This window comes from Giraffa tippelskirchi, chromosome 10, assembly GCF_054371585.1.
Source record: "Giraffa tippelskirchi isolate mGirTip1 chromosome 10, T2T-mGirTip1v1.2.pri, whole genome shotgun sequence".
Lineage (NCBI taxonomy): Eukaryota > Metazoa > Chordata > Mammalia > Artiodactyla > Giraffidae > Giraffa > Giraffa tippelskirchi.
The window spans coordinates 74,847,778-74,863,530 of NC_137284.1; the positions used below are offsets into that span (position 1 = coordinate 74,847,778).

The following is a 15,753-nucleotide window of genomic DNA, read 5'->3' on the forward strand; positions in this document are numbered from 1 at the left end:
TGACCTAGCAATCCCACTGCAGAGCATGCACACCAAGGAAACCGGAATTGAAAGAGACATATGTACCCCAATGTTCATTGCAGCACTGTTTACAATAGCTAGGACATGGAAGCAACCTAGATGTCCATCAGTAGACAAACGGATAAGGAAGTTGTGGTACATATACTCAATGGAATATTACTCAGCTATAGAAAAAGAATGCATTTGAGTCAGTAATAATGAGGTGGATGAATTTGGAGCCTATTATACAAAGCTCCAATACTTTGGCTACCTGATGCGAAGAACTGACTCATTGAAAAAGACCCCAATGCTGGGAAAGATTGAAAGCAGGAGGAGAAGGGGATAAAGAGGATGAGATGATGGGATGGCATCACTGACTTGATGGACATGAGTTTGAGCAAGCTCTGGGAGTTGGTGACAGACAGAGGAGCCTGGTGTGCTGCAGTCCATGGGGTTGCAAAGAGTCGGACATGACTGAGTGACTGAATCAAACCAATATAGAGTGAAGTTCATCAGAAAGAGAAACACCAATACAGTATATAATGCTTATATATATAATTTAGAAAGACAGTAATGACAATCCTATATGCAAGGCAGCAAACGAGACACACACATAAAGAATAGACTTTGGGACTATGTGGGAGCAGGTGAGAGTGGAATGATTTGCGAGAATATCATTGAAACATATTACCATATGTAAAATAGATAACCAGTGCAAGTTTGATGCATGAAGCAGGGCACTCAAAAACTGGTGCCCTGGGATAACCCAGAGGGAATGGATGGGAAGGGAGGTGGGAAAAGTGTTCAGGATGAGGGGACACATGTGCCCATGGCTGATTCATGATGAGGTATGTCAAAACCCACCATAATATTGTAAAGTAACTAGTCTCCAATTTAAATAAATTTAAAAAATCAGCAATGCCAATAATAATTTAAGCAGATCCCTGTTAGCATATTATCATCCAAATATATTAACATAATATCTGTGCAGTTAGTAGACTGTAATTATACATATATTTATTTTCAGGGTGATGGGAACAGAGTAAATGTGCAAGGAGAAGACCTACAGGAGTGTGCCAAAATTACAATAGTGAGAACTGTACAGTCTAGTTTGGCATATCCTGTGTAACCCAGAGACAGATGTAACTTTCTAGAGGAGCCCTACAGTGTTCAGACAAGAATCTTGGCAAACTCAGGTAAGGAAGATAGGCCTTGGATTGATAGTATCTTCTGTATGGTTGAAATGCAGTAATCAGTGACTTTATTAATAAAACAGATGGAAATTTTCATTCAGTTTTGTAGCCACTCTGTATTCTGATAAAATATTACATTCACCTATAGGTATTTTGTTGTCTTGATAAAGTAGTTTATGTCGTTGAGAATAGTGGACTTGGAGCTGAGGTTTGTTCTTAGCTTTGACACTGATTTTAGACTTTGGATGTATACTTTATCTCCTTGATTTTTATTGACTCATCCATAAAAGAGAATATTACCTACCATTCAGTCAAAGAAAAATAAAACATTATAACCTTGTAAGATTTTAAAAAGACATTTTATAGATGATCAAACCAAAAGGCCCAGAAGGTTTAAATGTCTTTGTCAGGACATAGTGCTCACAATGGAACTCAGGTCATCATCTTCTAGTAGATCCACTTCTAGATTCTATACCTTCAGTGGCATTGACATGTCTTTAACTAAAGCTCTAGCAGCTGTATGAGTCTTACCTGGTAGACATGTTAATGATGCTATTAATTTTGTAGAATACACACATTTCTGTTTGATTATGGATCTTTATACATTTCCTTTAGTGACTAAAGAACTGTATTAATAATAGTAATAAAATGTGAAATTAATGAATTTATGTTACTTTCTGATGTTATATGCTAGAAAAGTGGGGTGAAAATATAAGGTAAATAATTAAACCTATGTGGCAGATCATATTTTCCAAAGATGGCCACAACATCTCCCATTCAATATTTTAACTTTACATTGTGATTTTGAGAAGTGTGTCTGTATCCTTTCATATTGAACCTATTTAGACTTATGACTATACTGAAGCAATACTCTGTGACTTCTGAGGCTAGTCCTGAAAGGTGTGGCCTCAAACACTTGCAATGAAACCCTTAGCTACTGTGTAAGCATCTCCATTTCCCAGAGGCTGCCATGCTGTGAGGAGGTCCAAACTAGCCTATATGCACAGACCGTGTGGAGAAACTCTTTAAGACTTTATAAAGACACATGGATGTATGGCGAGGCCCCGCCTGTTGCAATTTCTGTTACTATCTGATTGAAACCACAGCTCATATCAGTATCATTCAGCTGAACAATTTCCAAATTTCTAAATTTCAAGATCTCGCATGGTTTTAGAAAAGAGAGAAGCGTTTGACAGAATGCTTTCTTAGAATTACATCATTTAAAAAATAATTGTATCTAATTTTCTATTTGGAGTTGTTTACATGATTATAATGGAACGTTCCAAGTGGCTCAGTGCTAAAGAATCCACCTGCCAATGCAGGAGTTGCAGGAGATAGGTGTTTTATCCCTGGGTGGGTAAAATCCCCTGGAGAAGGAAACGGCAACTCACTCCAGTATTCTTGCCTGGAGAATTCCGTGGACAGAGGAGCCTGGTGGGCTACAGGCCATTGGGTTGCAAAGAGTCAGACACAACTGAGCGTGCACACACATGGTTGTAGTATGAACTTTAACCTCCTCTGAGGCAACGGCTTCACTGTCTCCAGGAAAGTATACAGTTCATACCCATGTTTTTAATGAGTGGTTCTTGTTTTGATTTGTTAGAAATTACAGAATGTTCTGAGTATCCCATCTGGGTTGATGCAGTGTAGGCAAGGACAGAGCACTCAGAATGTTCACATAATCCCAACCTGAGTTCATTCAGTGGAAGCAGCTGCTCAGCTAGACCAGAGGTTTGAGAAGGTATTACTCATCTACAGGACATGGAATGAGTGAGTGTTCAAATAATCTAGTTGAGATCTTAAGACATAAGTGGGTGCCAGTTGACATCTGGGCTACATGTGTTGCACAACTGATGCTCATCAACAAGCTATTATTTAACATTACTCTGAATGGCTGTCCAGGTGTTAATGCATCCTGGATATTGAGACAGAGGTAGCATTCCTCCCTCAACTTTCTGTAAAACTGATCATATTTGAATGGTATTGTCTTTATTTTGAATATTTTGCTGTATTTCTTCAAAACTGTTTTTTAATCATAAAAATGAAATTTTGATATACATTAATTTTTGTTACTCTCCATATAAAGTTTAGGACTTGAATACTTAATGTATGTCATAGCTATAAATATTAAAATCTTATTTAAAATTATTTTTAAACTTTAGGAAAAGTGTGCCATAAAACTTAGCTATTTCCACAAAACTTAACCTGTCATCTTTAGTGAATAAAAATCTGAAAGTATCATTAATATATACATATACATATATAATTGCCTCCATAATATAAAAAGGTAATGAAAATATATTTTCAGCAGTGTAAAGCTGAAAAATATAAGAGTCCTACTCAGATGCATAGAGATTCTATAAATAAAGTAGTAAGGTCATTTATAAATGCTTTTATAATAAATCTCAATACAGTAGACCCCCACACTGCATCACTTCTGAGGAAACATTAACCATGACTATACCTGAACATGCATAGTTAGAATTGTAACTCTGGATGTTGATGGTTCATGGATTAAGCACAGGATAGATTCATGTAAGCAAAGACATTTTATTTCTGTATCAAGCTAATCTTAACTTTATTGAACAGACTCCAGTTCTTTATATGTCTGAGCTATAGAAGTGCCTGTGGCACTTGCTATTTTATAGGGTGCTTATATGGGCTTCTGGCTTTTTCCTCAATTACATTTCCATTTAGAATTATGTGTGGCCTATATGTAACCTTCCTGGTGACTCAGTGGTAAAGAATCTGCCTGCCAACGCAGGAGACTTGGGTTTGATCCGGGGTTGGGAAGATCCCCTGAAGAAGGAAATGGCAACCTACTCCAGTATTCTTGCCTGGGAAATCTCATTGACAGAGGAGCCTGGTGGGCTGCAGTCCATAAGGTTCAAAAGAGTCAAACATGACTTACTAATTAAACAACAACATATGTAGCCTCACATCATGAGTTTTCTTTTACAGCTTTATCTCATTTAATTATCACTTTTTATACTAGAAGTAATTGCTAAAGTAGTTTCCTTAATTAGACTTTCTTCTTTTTGCACATAATGTATGGCGAACTCATTTTTACAACCATCATGTTTTATTTATGTAATCTCATTTATCTATAATCTTTATTTTCTGGCTAAGAAACTGTTGCTTTTAAAAACTGCTCCATTTTCTTTTCATTTCTGTCAATAAGATTAGCTCTTGGAATTCTTTGGGATTTTCCGCCACAATCATGTTTTTTTTTTCACATCACACGACTTATTTAAAACATCAGGAAAGGAGACAAACAGAACTTTTAAGTAAGTGCATTATAGTAAGGTGTCGATACTTTGGGTAGACAGCAAGTCTGCACCACACCAGCCTCTGAATCCACATGATTCAAATTTTTAACTCAGGAAAATAATCTTTAATTTCATAGAATTTTAGAAATTTTTAAAGGATTTCTTAGTAATAGTTTAAATTGGAAATGTCAGTTACTCAAATGCCATGAGCCTACTATAATTTTAGTTAAGACCCATATCAAAGGATTTGATAATCACTGGAAGTAGCAAATAACAGTTTTGGAGCCATTGTCAGTAGTCTATATCTAAATTCTGTCCCAATTGAGAAGTTGTTCCCTTTTCTTTCTTTTGAACAAGGAAAAAAAAAATAATGTTTGTGCCCTCTAATTTAATCCAAAACCTTGGAAGAGACACACGTCCACTTTTAAAATCTGGTTCTGGGAGAAAAAAATGAAAGTATTTTAAAATTCACACTACACTAATTATAGGTGCAACTTTGAAATTTCTCCTTCTCTTAGATTTGACAAATGTTACCTTGTGTTTTCATAATGACATAATAGTTTTGTGTAGCACACAATCAAAATGTCATTATAGCATATTGCTCAACCACTGAACACGCCATTCTTTGCCAGAGAATCTTTTCTTAGTACATGTGTTTCAAAAGCACTTACTCTGTAAATGAAAGATTAAGGCTTAGCTGACCTAGATTGAGCTGTGGGGATTTAAAATCCAGGGATCAATTATCTTGGGTCTACCTCAGTTCTATTCTTTTTTTCAATTTTTTGGTTGACTCAGTGGATTCATTCCAGTTTTCTGGACAAAGAAAATCTTTCATGCTTGCTTAAAAAAAAACAACACCCAAACGAAAACAAAAAACGGTGAAATAAGCAAGCATGAATTAGATAATCATGTTTTGAATAGGATACCACAAGTAGGGTTTATTTTATATTCTGTTGAAAGAAACTGGAAATTCTATTGCTGTCTCTTTAGTCTCACTGATTGACAGAGAAGTCCCAAGCAGCAGAGAAGTCCCAGAGAAGTCCCAAGATGTGTAGTTATATTTGAAAATAAACCTGTCTTCACAAAAGCAACTCCTTTTAAGCTATGGCTTGCATTTGATGGTATTTAGCTTATCTTTCGGGAGAAGGAAATGGCAACCCACTCCAATATTCTTGCCTGGAGAATCCCAAGGACAGAGGAGCCTGGTGGGCTGCCGTCTATGGGGTCGCACAGAGTCGGACACGACTGAAGCAACTTAGCAGCAGCAGCTTATCTTTCTCTCAGGCTCTGAGATGAATGGGGAATTATGTTATTTCTTATTCATGAAGAACCAACAACAGAGGGATACAACATAGACAGAGCCATTGCATGTTTAAGTACTGTAATTAATGAAATAATATGAAACCTTTGAAGAGTCTCTAGTAGATATGGAATTTTTAAAATGTAATGCTACATAGAGGAGTTTTTTTGTAAAAATCTGCATGATGTCCCATTCTTCTTGATTTTTATGGAAAGAAAGTTATTGAAAATATCTTTGGAATTTTAAAGACTCAATTTTCATTGGAAATGAAAACTGTGAATGAGCTTAAGAACACTTGATTCCAAATGAAAGATAATTTTGTGTAACAATTTTATTACATGTTAAGACATGAAAATATACAATGACAACAACCTACAAAATACACTTATTTTTCTACAAAATTTTATTTGAAAATTCATTGTATATTGAAAGAACTTAAAATATAAAAGGATTAAAATTTAAGGTTAAACTTTTTACAAACATTCAATAACTTACACAGAAAAAATAACACAGTAGACTTATTTTTTCCTCTATGATGGCATAATGGGACCAGATTTATTCTCTCACATTAAACAACTAGAAAATCGTACAAGATATTTGTGAAACATCAGTTTTCAGGCAATGGCCAAAAGGTAACAGAGAACATCGATTTGTGGGGGAGGAAAACGAGTATATGATTCCTACAGCTGCTCTAGCTCATGGCCTACAGTTTCCAAGAGGTGGTGTAGTGAAAAGAAACCTTTACAATGCTCAGAGGCCTTGTGAAGTTGAGAAGACAGAGTTTAAGGAGACCAAGTCACGTAGGATTTGAGGGAAAAATACCAGATGTGAGATATGAGTATACAGCATGGACACAGAGCTCCAGATATCTGCATGGGATCCCTCTGAGGCTCTGGCTGAGTACTACCCTGCACATACATGTAAGGGAAGTACGTGAAACTAGGAAATGAACCAATAGGAAAGAGTTCAGTCAGTTCAGTCACTCGGTTGCGTCTGACTGTTTGTGTGTGACTCCATGGACTGCAGCATGCCAGGCTTCCCTGTCCATCACCAAATCCCGGAGGTTACTCAAACTCATGTCCATAGAGTTGGTGATGCCATCCAACCATCTCATCCTCTGATGTTCCCTTCCCCTTCTGCCTTTAATCTTTCCCAGTGTCAGGGTCTTTTCCAGTGAGTCGGTTTTTTGCATCAGGTGGCCAAAGTATTGGAGTTTCAGCTTCAGTATCAGACTTTCCAATGAATATTCAGGACTGATTTCCTTGAGGATGGACTGGTTGGGTCTCCTTCCAGTCCAAGGGACTCTCAAGAGTCTTCTCCAACAATCACAGTTGAAAAGCACCAATTCTTCAGCGCTCAGCTTTCCTTGTAGTTCAACTTTCACATCCGTACATGACTACTGGAAAAACCATAGCTTTGACTAGACGGACCTTTGTTGGCAAAGTAATGTTTCTGCTCTTTAATATGCTGTTCACATTTGTCATACATAGCTTTTCTTCCAAGGAGCAAGCATCTTTTAATTTCATGGCTGCAGTCACCATCTGCAGTGATTTTGGAGCCCCCCAAAATAAAATATGTCATGGTTTCCATTGTTTCCCCATCTAATTGCCATGATATGAATGGGACCAGATGCCATGATCTCAGTTTTTGAAATGTTGAGTTTTAAGGCAACTTTTTCAGTCTCCTCTTTCAGTTTCATCAAGAGGCTCTTTAGTCCCTCTTCACTTTCTGCCATAAGGGTGGTGTCATCTGCGTATCTGAAGTTATTGATATTTCTCCAAGCAATCTTGATTCCAGCTTGTGCTTCATCCAGCCCGGCATTTCACATGATGTACTCTGCATATAAGTTAAATAAGCAGGGTAGTAATATACAGCCTTGACATACTCCTGTCCCTATTTGGGACCAGTCTGTTGTTCTATGTCCAGTTCTAACTGTTGCTTCTTGACTTGCATACAGATTTCTCAGGAAGCAGGTCAGGTGGTCTGGTATTCCCATCTCTTGAAGAATTTTCCAAGAGTAGGTAAAGCAATTTCTGGAGCTCACTTGAGGCTGGGAATAATCCATGTTGGCACCAGCCAAAGTGGAAATGTCTAATACATAGGACATTGGGTAGAATTTTCAGAAATGTATTACCTTAATAATAGAATAGAATTGTACTCAAAGACTTTTCTGTACTTGCTCTTAAAAAAAGATTAAAAGCAAACCTCAAAAGATAGAATCATACTAATGCATATATATGGAATTTGAAAGATGGTAACAATAACCCTATATGCAAGACAGAATAAGAGACACAGATGCATAGAACAGTCTTACGGACTCTGAGGGAGAAGGTGAGGGTGGGACGTTCTGGGACAATAGCATTGAAACATGTATATTATCATATGTGAAACAGAACACCATTCCATGTTCGATGCATGGGATGGGTGCTCAGGGCTGGGGCGTTGGGATAGCCCAGAGGGATGGGATGGGGAGGGGGGTGGGAGGCGGGTTCAGGATGGGGAACACATGTGGACCCATGGCTGATTCGTGTCAATGTATGGCAAAAACTACTACAATATTGTAAAGTAATTAGCCCCCAACTAAAATAAATAAATTTATTAAAAAAAAAAAAGATAGAATCAAAGTTCCCTGCATCCCCAAATAAAGCCACTCAATATTTAAAAAAATACAAAAAAATCCCTACAAATAAAATCCATAATTCCTGAAACCCAGTAAAATATTACTTGTTTATAAATAAGCTGGGAAATATGATTCATAAGAATTAGAAGAGTGATTCTGATGACAGAAATTACTGAAAAGGATGTAAAAATAGCTATTGTATATTCCATATAGTCAAGAACGTAAAGGAAAAATGAACATTAAGAAGCTAGAAATAGAGATATTAAAAAAAAAACCAAAAAATTCATTAGAGATGAAGAATATATTTGAAATAATAAATACTCTCAAATACTTTAATGCGTATCTGGTTCAACATTGTGAAAAAAAAGTTCTTTCAAATAGAATATATAGCAATGGAAAATATACAAAATAAAATACAAGACAAAAAAAAACCTTAAAAAAAATAGTGCAGAATTGTCTTCTGGGACAATATTAAATTGTTCTAACACATGTGTTATTAAAGACCCAGAGGAAGTGATAAGAGAACGTAAGTGGTAATGGAATAAATAAAGGCCAAATTTTTCCCAAATTTCTTGAATACTTTAAAACCAGAGATTCAAGAAGTTCAGTGAACTCCAAGAAGAAAATATATGAATAAAATCACATCAAATCATAAACAAATATCTAAAAAACAGTGATAGAGACAAATTTTTGAATAGACAGAGGAAAAAAGGCATTATACACATGAAACAAATATAGTTATGAAAGATGCAAGTGAGAGGACAGTAGAACAACATGGTAAGACATTGAATGAAGAAAAATCTATCATCTTAGAATTGTATATGCCGCAAAATATCTTCCAAAAATTAAGAAAAAAACAAAAACTCTTTCAGATAAATAAAAACAAAAGGAGCTCATTGCCATCAGACCTGTACTATAAGAGATGTTTAAGGCAGTTCTTCAGACAAAATATGATAACAAATTGAAATTTGTATCATGTTGGACTGAAAATCACTGGAATGATAATTGTGTCTAAAAGATTTTAATATTTAAACATAAAAATGTATATAAGTATATATAAATATAAAAATTTTTTACATGTGATTCTATTTTATCCTCACTATGTGCTTATTATCTAAACTATTTTGTTTCTTTATAGGTTGCTTTAATGATTACTTCATATACAGTTAACTTATCAAAGTCTATCATTAAATAATATAACACTTCATATATATTAAAAGAACCTTAAAAAAATATACTTCCATTTACTTCCTCCCATTCTTTGGGTTCACGAAAATCCCCTGGAGACAGAAATGGCAACCAACTCCTGTATTCTTGCCTGCGGAATTCCATGGACAGAGAAGCCTGATGGGCTACTCTTCATGGGGTCGCAAAAGAGTCTGAGACGACTGAGTACACACACACACATAAAAGATTTTGGCTACATATTTTAGAAAGTCTTTAAAATATAACTGACAAAGGAACACTAATAATAATATATTTTAAAAATTACAACATGTGAAAGTAAAATATATGACAGTAATAGAACAAAGAATGATGGTGGTTTAGTTGCTAAGTTGTGTCCACTCATGCGACCCCATGGACTGCAGCCCAAGTTCTGTAAAGACTCTTACTCAGTAGATTTGGTGTTATGCTGAATAATCAGCATTTTTGAAAAGCTCCCTAGATATTTCTGGTGCTTGCGGTCCTGGAATACTTGGATAAACAGTAGGCTAGACTTTCTGAGTTTTACAGAACAATGGTTAGTGATTCTTAAAATAGCCTGCACCATAGTGCTGCAATGATGGATAGTACAGGTTGGAAGAGACCTTTGATGAACAAAGCAATGTTTTCCTGTGGGTTAAATATGTCTGTGTTGTAGTTCTACTTCTTTTTTACCCAAATGACTTGCTCCAGCTTGTAGTTGAACTGAATACAAGCTTTCCTTCTCTCTTCATTGTCCACATTTTAGAAGTCAAGAGGTAATTTTCCTAATATACATTGACAGCAAGGATTTATTAACATGAACCTGGAGTAACTTAAAGAATAAATTACCTTAAGTATATCTTAAGATCAACTTTTCCAAAATGTAAACATAGACCATTATACTTAGTGATGATGATGATGCTGCTCAGTTGCTCAGTCGACCCCATGGACTGTAGCCCACCAGGCTCTTCTGTGCGTGGAATTCTCTTCTCAATCCAGGGGTTGAACCTGCATCTCTTATGTCTCCTGAATTGGCAGGGGGGTTCTTTACCACTTGGGCCACCTGGGAAGCTCCATCATACTTAGTATGTATCCTTAAAAAATTAATTGGCTGCTATCCAGAGGCTCACTGCTGCTGCTGCTGCTGCTAAGTCACCCCATAGACAGAAGCCCACCAGGCCCCCCCCCACCCATCTCTGTGATTCTCCAGGCAAGAACACTGGAGTGGATTGCCATTTCCTTCTCCAATGCATGAAAGTGAAAAGTGAAAGTGAAGTCACTCAGTTGTGTCTGACTCTTAGCAACCCCATGGACTGTAGCCTACCAGGCTCCTCCATCCATGGGATTTTCCAGAGAAGAGTACTGGAGTGGGGTGCCATTGCCTTCTCTGAGAGGCTCACTTCAGTTCAGTTCAGTCGCTCAGTCGTGTCCGACTCTTTGCGACCCCATGAATTGCAGCATGCCAGGCCTCCCTGTCCATCACCATCTCCCGGAGTCCACCCAAACCCATGTCTATCGAGTCGGTGATGCCATCCAACCATCTCATCCTCTGTCATCCCCTTCTCCTCCCACCCCCAATCCTACCCAGCATTAGGGTCTTTTCCAATGAGTCAACCCTTCGCATGAGGTGGCCAAAGTATTGGAGTTTCAGCTTCAACATCAGACCTTCCAATGAACACCCAGGATTGATCTCCTTTAGGATGGATTGATTGGATCTCCTTGCAGTCCAAGGGACTCTCAAGAGTCTTCTCCAACACCACAGTTCAAAAGCATCAATTCTTCGGCGCTCAGCTTTCTTCACCATCCAACTCTCACATCCATACATGACCACTGGAAAAACCATAGCCTTGAGTAGATGGACTTTTGTTGGCAAAGTAATTTCTCTGCTTTTAAATATGCTATCTAGGTTGGCCATAACCTTCTTTTAAAATCTGAGAATGCATTTTTACAGTTAATTTGTGTGAAGGAGTATCTGAGGACTTAAATTTGTTTAAAAGTAGATATTCTAGAATAAAATACTAATTCTGTTCCCATATTTAAAAAAATATTTTAAAATAATCATTACTTTCAACTTTCTTTCATAAGATTTTCTTCAGACTGTTCATTTAAAAGAATGGCTACAGTGATAGATTGGTAACATTGATTTTTATGGAATTATATAGGCTAAAGTTAATTACCTATATTCTGTCAGTTAAAACATCGAATGCTTTATTTTCCATTGTTGCATGGCTTAAAATTAACTTTAGATTATTTCTGAGAGTGATGTCTTTGATGAGGATGGAAGGCTATGTACCTTTTAGTCTTTATTTTATGAGAGAATCTCAACATGGTCTCTCTTAAAGCATAGGAATTTCCCTTTAACTGGCAGGTTCTATACTTCTTTGTCAGAAAATAAAACTGTAGAATACCTGACGTCTAATATTAATCAAAAGCTCTGTTTCAAGAAAAATAAAAATTATATTCGTAGAGAGTTACCTGAAGGACATGCCATTTACTCATTCTCCTTTTCTAATTTCCTAGGTGGTTTAAATGTCTCTTTCTTGTACCTTTTTTTTTTTTTCTTGTAACTTTAAAAAATCATTTCATACAGCCCTCTTACTGGAGCTTACTATTTTCTCTTCTCTTTTGCACCTCTTTTTTTTGACAACTAAGTTTCAGACATTTCAGAGAATGAAAAAATCATCATTCTGCTATAAGACATATCTTAAACGCTAACAGTGTGGGTCATATTTGCTTCAGACCATTTGTGCTTAAAGGACAAAGCATCAGAGATAAGGTAGAGGCCCCCTTTTTATTTCACCTGGACCCATTTCTTGCCCTGTCTTCCCACATGTAGTGACCATCCTGAAGCTGCTTGTCTTTCTCCCAACCATATTTTTAGTTTTTATATTTTTTATCATAAAGCTATGCTGCTAAGTTGCTTCAGTCGTGTCCGACTCTGTGCGACCCCATTGATGGCAGCCCACCAGGCTCCGCCGTCCCTGGGATTCTCCAGGCAAGAATACTGGAGTGGGTTGCCATTTCCTTCTCCAGTGCATGAAAGGGAAAAGTGAAAGTGAAGTCGCTCAGTCGTGTCCGACTCTTAGCGACCCCATGGACTGTAGCCTACCAGGCTCCTCCGTCCATGGGATTTTCCAGGCAAGAGTACTGGAGTGGGGTGCCATTGCCTTCTCCCATAAAGCTATGAGTCTTTACAAATATAGAGTCTATTTTGTGTATTTTAATTTTTATAAAAAACTAATGCAGATATATCATACTCATTTCCCTACAGTCTTTTTACTCCACATTATGTGCTCTGGATGAAATTATGTTGACATATTACGCATTCTTTTCTACTGTCATGTATATAACATTCCATTGTGTGGTAAACTAAATTTTTAATCTTTCCTTGTGTTGATAGACTTTACTTCCCAAAATTGTTTATTATTAGTGATCTAACAAAAATCCTTGTATCTGTCTCCTTGTATAAGAAATATCCTAAATTTCTTAAGGTTGTAAAAAGCTAGATCTTTACTGTTACTACATGCCGCATTACTTCAAAAGGGTTGCTTCGATTATATTACCTCTTATTGGAGCTTCCCAGGTGGTCAGTGGTTAAGAAACTGCCTGCCAATGTAGGAGACTCAGGAGATTCAGGTTCTATCCCTGGGTTGGGAAGATTCCCTGGAGAAGGAAATGGAAACCCATTCCAGTATTCTTGTCTGGAGAATTCCATGCACGGAGGAGCCTGGTGGGCTGCAGTCCATTAGGTTGCAAAGAGTCAGTCATGACTGAGCATGCATGCATGCGTTGGAGCTTACTGTTTTCTCTTTTTCTTTCTGATCTTTCTTTTTAAAACTGAATTGGGAGTTAGGGGTTGATATGTACACACTATTATATTTAAAATGAATAACCAGCAAGGACCTCCTGTATAGCACAAAGAACTTTGCTCAATATTATGTAACAACCTTAATAGGAAAAGAATAGATACATGTATATTTACAACTGCATTCACTTTGCTGTATACCGGAAACTAACACAACATTGTTAACTATAATCCAAAATAAAACAAAAACCTAAAAAACAAAAACAAAAAACTTACTGAAATATAGAATAATTTAGACATATAGGTTATTTCAGAGAAGTGGTAAAATCATTATTTTACCACTCACACATTGAAAATGGAATTCTAAAAGTGTCTTTTCTTTACTTCTTCACACATGCTTAGTTTTGTTACTTTAAAATTTTTGCCAATCCAGTGGATTCAAATGGGTGTATCATTATAGTTCTAATTTGCATATCTTTGATTACTGTTACTGTATCTCATTACCTTCACAGAAGTTTTTTTTTTAATTGATTTTTAGTGTTTTTCAATAATAACCATTTGTAGGTTGAGGTTGACAATATTTTCTCTCTTCCTGGCTTGTTAAATTAAGTTTGTGGTATACTGAAGGTCTTCATTTTATGAAATCAAATGGGCAAAATAAAATGATATCAAAAACATGGGCTTTGGATCAAGTCCTTGTTAAATGTAGGTCTTAAGATCTTGGCCAACTCAGTCAGCCTCTCTGGGCCTCATTTTACAATGAGAATAACAATAACACCTACTTCTATAGCAGTATGGAGAAAGTACCCACTATATATTAGATGTTGTAATTTTCAAAATATTTCTATATGAATCTCAGTTTGTGTGGCATTAAAAAAATGCTTTGCATACTAACATAATAAATGTGTTCTTATATTTTCTTTAAAAATCTTTAACATTGTGTTTTTCATATTTAGATTTGTGTTTAGATCATATGAAGTTTTTATGGATGGTATGCAGTAGCAATCCCTTTTTCCCCCTATAACTAGTTAATTTCTCTAGTCACTTATTTCTGTCCTGTCTTTTCCTTGCTGACTTATAATGCTACCTCTTAATATAACAAGTTCTAAGGGATATATGTGTATCTTTCTGCATTCCCTACTCAGACTTATTTGTATAAAATATCAATTATTACCATACTTTAGGTTTTACTTTTGCCTCACAATGAAATTTGATACTTGGTAGGGCAAGTCACTGTTATTTTACTTCTTCTTTAAACTTTTCTTGGTTATTTTTTCCTTTCTTGGTTACCTTTGCCCTTTTCTATAGATAGCTTTGCATTATTTATTCAGAAAATCATTTTGTATGCAAAGTAAAACTTTAGTTTTCTCTTTTCTATTTCTTATAGTTTCTATTTCATTTACTCACTCTAGTTTAATTATGATGTTTTCTATTCATTTTTGGAATACTCTTGTCAAATAACATGTGTGGGTTTTATTTTTTTTTAAAATCTGGGCTGAAATTATGTCTATTTCAATATATATGATTGATTTTTTAATACTTCTTAATATACTTGGAATAGATTCAACCATTTTATTTTGCAGTTTCTATTTGCCTGCCCCTCTTGTCGTGTCTTCTTGCCTTTAATTTCTCTTTAGTGATATGAGAGTTAAACATTTGTATTTGAATTAAGAAGCCTAAGTTTAATTTCCTTTTTGACTCTTCTCTGTAACAATAAAATAACCCAAGAATGCCTTAACTCTGCTTTCTTCAATCTTATTTTTCCTTTTATTTTTTATCAAGTATATTAATTCCCCCTTATATTTACTTATTTTTCAAAGTTATAGCAAATATTTATTTTCTCATTCAGCAAACATTTATGAATACATATGGCAATCCATTCCAGTATTCTTGCCTGGAAAATCCTATAGATAGAAGAGCCCGGCAGGCTATACTCCATTGGGTCGCAGAGTTGGACACAACTGAAGTGACTTATCATGTAGCATAGGCAGATCATAGGCTTTTCTGGTGAGTCGGTGTTGAAGAATCCACCTGCAATACAGGAAATCCAGGTTTGATGCCTGGGTCAGGAAGATCTCCTGGAGGAGGAAATGGCAACCCGCTCCAGTATTCTTGCCTGGAAAATCCCATGGCCAGAGAAGCCTGGTGGGCACAGTCCATGGGGTTGCAAAGAGTTAGAATCACTGAGTGACAGCACACACAGTACACGTAGGCAAATCATAGACGTATCTGTTCTAAGTTTGCAAGGTTGATCTGAACAAAGTAACTCTGGCTCAAATGCATGTACATAAGTGTAAGTAAGTGTGTGTATATGTATATGTGTGTGTGTGTGTATGGCTTTTTTTGACTTTTATTGTTAAAATCATGTGAGTGATTCTCAC

General features: G+C 36.2%; 1 long non-coding RNA gene across 3 annotated transcripts in view; it reads left to right on the top strand.

Moving 5' to 3' along the window:
* LOC145524472 (uncharacterized) overlaps window positions 1–15,753 on the top strand; it is a 517,399-nt gene that overhangs the window by 70,106 nt on the left and 431,540 nt on the right. For all 3 annotated transcript variants that reach the window (XR_014067557.1, XR_014067559.1, XR_014067558.1), the window contains exon 3: window positions 1,028–1,196. This is a non-coding gene — a long non-coding RNA (uncharacterized LOC145524472). The remainder of the gene's footprint in view (window positions 1–1,027; window positions 1,197–15,753) is intronic.